Source organism: Furipterus horrens, unplaced genomic scaffold (genome assembly GCF_987537825.1).
Source record: "Furipterus horrens unplaced genomic scaffold, mFurHor1.1.pri manual_scaffold_4, whole genome shotgun sequence".
NCBI lineage: Eukaryota > Metazoa > Chordata > Mammalia > Chiroptera > Furipteridae > Furipterus > Furipterus horrens.
Window position 1 is genome coordinate 117,872,838 of NW_028327174.1, and position 4,991 is coordinate 117,877,828.

At 36.8% G+C, this 4,991-nt stretch overlaps 1 pseudogene; it reads left to right on the top strand.

Annotated features, from left to right (window-relative positions):
- Positions 1 to 383: 383 nt before the first annotated feature.
- On the top strand, positions 384 to 4,496 carry LOC150012724 (nucleoporin p54 pseudogene; annotated as a pseudogene).
- The last annotated feature ends 495 nt before the right edge of the window (positions 4,497 to 4,991 follow it).

Consider the following 4,991-nt stretch of genomic DNA (forward strand, 5'->3'; position numbering starts at 1 on the left):
TGGTTTGGTTGTGTGATGAGGTGAGCTGTGTTGACCTCGGCTGCCATCTTGGCTTTCTCCCGAATTTCCTAATTTTCTATGATTTCTTTAAAATTTGTTATATTATGTCTATAATTTTAAAAGTTTGAAATTATTTCAAATAATCTGGATAACTGCCTTATACCAGCATTAACAGCTTTGTAGCCACTACCCACATGAAGATATGCAATACTTCTAGCACCCAGCAGGCCTAATGCCTTGTGCATATCAACCTGCAGATTCAACCAGGTTGTTGTATGCTCATGCTCTGCACTGCATTTTTTCTTGTATGAATATGTATTTATTCAATATGTTGATTTTATGGTATGAGTATTCCATTGTTTGCTATTATTTCTCCTGTTAACATGTGGGTTGGTTGTTTTTGTTATCTGGCTGTTAGGAACAATGCTGGAGCTGTTTCCTTTAACACATTTCTCACACTGGGCTCTGTGGACCTGTTCCTCTGTAGCTGTGACTCAGTTTCAGAATCAGCAGATAATGGCATCATATACAGTAGACTACTGCCCTCCCCAGTGTCTTCTGTTTTAAAAAAATAACATCTTTATTGAAATATAACTTACCCAATTAGTTTCTAGCATACTCACAGGGTGGTGCAGTCATCACCCTGATCAGTTTTAGAACATTTTTCATTACTTCCAAGGAAACCTTGTACCCATCATCAGTCACTTCTCATGTCCCACCAAATGCCCATACAGTCTCATCTCTAGGTTACAGTTCTGCACGTTTCATATAAATACAATCAGACAATATATATGGTTTTTTGTTACTGATGTCTTTTGCTTACCATAATATTTTCAAGGTTCATCCATGCTGTAGCATGCATCAGTACTTCATATCTTTTTATTTCTGAATAATATTCCATTGTAGGGATATACCACATTTTAGTTATCCTTGTATTAATTGGTGGACATTTAGATTGTTTCCACTTTTGACTGTTATGAATAATGTTGCTATGAACATTGCTGTACAATATTTTTGTGTGGGTATGTTTTTATTTCTCATGGGAATTTGCTTAGAAGGGAAATTGTTGGGTCATGTGGTAATTCTATGTTTAACTTTTTGAAGAAGTTATAGAATGTTTTTTGAAGGAGCTCTGTCATTTTACATTGAGATCAGCAAAACACAAGGGTTTTGGTTTCTCCACATTCTTACCAACATCTTTTATTTTCTGTTTTTTAATAGCCATCTAATAGGTGTAAAGTGGTATTTCTTTATGGTTTTGATTTGTATATTCCTAATAACTAGTAATGTTGAGCATCTTTTTAGGTGCTTATTGGCCATTTGTGTAGCTTCTTTGGAGAAATGTGTATTCAAATTCTTTGCCTATTTAAAAATTTTTTTGTTGTTGAATTATAGAAATTCTTTATATTTTCTGTAATTAATCCCTTATCAGATATTGTTTGGCAAAAATGTTCTCCCATTCTGTGGGTTGTCTTTACTTTCTTAATAGTTCCCTTTGATGCACAGAGGTTTTTAATTTTGATAAAGTTAAATTTACCTATTCTTGATCTTGTTGTTTATGTTTTTGGTATCACATTTAAGGTATCACATTTAAGAAACCATTTCCAAATCAAAAGATGATAAAAATGTATGCCTATAGTTTCTTCTAAATTTTATAGTTTTTAGTCTTACCTTCAAATCTTTGATCCATTTTGAATTAATTTCTCTATATGGTGTGAGAGAGGGGTCCAACTTTATTCTTTTGCATGTGGGTATCCAGTTGTCCCAGTGTCATTTGTTGAAAAGACTATTCCTTCTCCATTGAATTTTCTTGGCAGCTTTGTCAAAAATGAATTGGCTGTAAATGTGAAGGTTTATTTCTCGATTCTGAATCTTCCCATTTATTTGTATTCTACCCTGGACCCTTCAGCTGCGAAGAGAGGGGGGGACTGCTGCATGGGCAACAGCAGACCCTCCATATTACCCTGCCCAGGCTCTGTAGCTTCAGCATCATCGCAAGATGTCGATTCAACACGGGAGGAGACAGATACCATGTCACTCCTGAGTCGGACTGCACAGCCATTCTCGGCGGTGCAGATAGACTCTTAAGAAGCTACACCATCGTCTCTCGAGACGGACGGCTGCCGACGACGACCCTGTGCCAGTATATTGTCTTGATTATTTTAGCTTTTTAGTGAGTTTGAAATCAAGAAGTATGTGTCCTCCAACTTTTTTTTGTTATTCAGCATTATTTTGACTATTCAGGGGTTCTTGAATTTCCATAGAAATCAGCTTGTCAATTTTTGTAAAGTAGTCTGTTGGGATTTTTTTAGGGATTGAAGTGAATCTGTAGGTGATTTGAGGAATACAGGAAGTCCTCATTTAATGTCATCAATAGGTTCTTGGAAATGCAGCAAAATGACATACAACCAAAACAATCTGACCATAGGCTAATTGATATAAACACGAGTTATGTTCCTATACTTCCTCAATGTTATAATGAAAGGACATTGAATGAAATGACATTATTTGAGGACTACCTATATTGCTATTTTAACACTATTAGGTCTTCTGACACATAAACACGAGTGTCTTTCCATTTTCTTAGGTCTTAATTTTTTCAACAATATTTCCTAATTTCCAGAGTGTAAGTTTTATATTTCTTTGTTAAGTTTATTCCTAAGTATCTTGTTTTTTACTATAAATGAATTTGGTTTCAAATTTCATTTTTAATTGTTTAATAGACATATATAGGTATACAGTTGATTTTTATATGTAGTCTAAAACCTTCCTGAACTAGGTTATTAGTTTTAATGTTTTTATTGAATTTCTTAGGATTTTCTATATAGAAAGTCATGTCACCAGCAAAAAAGATAGTTTTATTTCTTCCTTTCCCTTTCTAGAAATACTTGTTGTTTAATTTTCTTGCTAAGTTCTCCAGGCTAAAATCACTAGTAAAAAGTTGAGCAGAAACTATAAGGGAGTGCAGCAAGTGTGGAAGCAGTTTCTTGGTCCCTTGCTCTTGCAACATTCACTTGAACTTTGGGGCTCTCTAGGGCACCTCGGGCACCTTGGGCACCTCGGGCACTGTTGCAGCCACTGCAGCCCCCCGCAGTGGGTTCTGAGGGTTGGAGGCAACATCTACAACAGCAAGGCCTGCATTCAGCTTTTTTGCTCCAGCTAACACAGACACTACTGAACTCTTCAGTGGTACTCATCAGTACTGGATTTGACACAACAGCTGGAACTAGTCCTGGTTTAGATACTGGTTTGGGAACTGAACGGGGCTTCGGAGAATTTAATACACAGCAGGAGCAACAAACTGTATTAGGTAGTCTCTTCAGTCAGCCTACACTGCTCTTGCCCAGTCCAACCCACTGATAAATACTACAAGTGCTCTTTCTGTTCCAATGCTGTTAGGAGATCAGAGAGATGCTATTTTGGCACAATGGAATCAACTACAGGCCTTCTGGGGAATAGGAAAAGGCTATTTCAACAATAACATTTCACTAGTGGAATACACACAAGAAAGTCCCTTTTGCCGATTTGAAGCAGTAGGTTATAGTTGTATGCCCAATAATAAAAGATGAAGATGGGCTAGTATTTTTAGTTTTCAACAAAAAAGAAACAGGTATTTAAAACCACCAACAGCAATCAGTAGAATCATTGTCCAAAGTTTTGGGAGGAAAGCAGACCCTTACAGTAAATGTGTAGAGGGTAGGAAACATTGCCAGTTGGTCAGACAGAAGTTGTCAGTTACATTGTTGAATGTTCTCCAAATGCTGCGTCAAGAAGAGTTCCAGCTACAACACTATATGCTTGTTTGAACAAACCAACATAAAAGCACAACTGCAGTAACTTGATGTAACACTATCTATGACTGGAACAGAACTTTCTCCTGTACAGATCAAATAGCTTTTACAAAATCCTCCTGCTGATATTGATCTTGTTATCTGGGAACAAACAAGTTGGATCACCCCAGTTCTGAAAAGTTAATCTCGTACCAATGGTGGGTTTCGAAGAACTTCTTAGAAGACTGAATGTTTAACATCAGATGGTTGAACAGCGTCAGGTCCAATTAGCTGTATTTAAAGATATTAGAATTACAGAAAAAATCCAACTACAGCTATGGCCAAAATTGCACAGTGCAGGAGGAAACTCATAGGCCTTTCCCACAGAAACTTACAGGTCATAATTAAACAGGAAGAGTGGGTATGCCAGCTAAGCTGATGAAGAGCAGTTGTGAGTTCAGCTAGATACCACTCAGTGTGAACTAAATGCACCTACACAGTTTTAGGGCTGCCTAAATGAACTGATGTCCCAAATCAGGATGCAGAGTCATTTTGGAGCAGTCAAATCTGAAGAAAGATCTGTTACAGGAAATCAGGCAGCATTTGAAACAACAGGAAGGCCTTAGCCACTTGATTAGCATCATAAAAGATGATCTAGAAGATATAAAAGTTGGTAGAACATGATTAAATGAAACTATCTACATCAGTGGTGGTGTCTTTATTTGACAGATCACAAACTTGTGTTAAAGGTTTGTGAAATGTATTTTCTTGCTACACCAGGCCCTCCCTAAGAATGAAACTGACCACATGGAGGAAAAAAAAAAAAAAGAAAGAAAGAAAGAAAAGGAAGGAAGGAAGAAAGGAAGAAACAAAATCCTCTCCTGACTTGGATTTTGAGAAGATTACTGACAAAATAATGAACAAAATAGAAACAGAAGCACAGATACATGGAACAGACTGACAGCTTTTGGAGGGGAATTGGGGTGGAAACTGGATGAAAGAAGGTGAAGGGAATAGCCAAAGAATTTATATGCATGACCCATGAACATGGACAATAGTGTGGAAATTGCCTGAGGAATGGGGGCTGGATGGAAGTGGGCAAAAAAGAGAAAAAGCGGGGACAACTGTAATAGCATGAACAATAAAATACAATTAAAACTGTTCTTCAGATTTGAAAAAAGTCACTTCACAGTTTTTTAAAGACAGCCTTTAAAATATTTA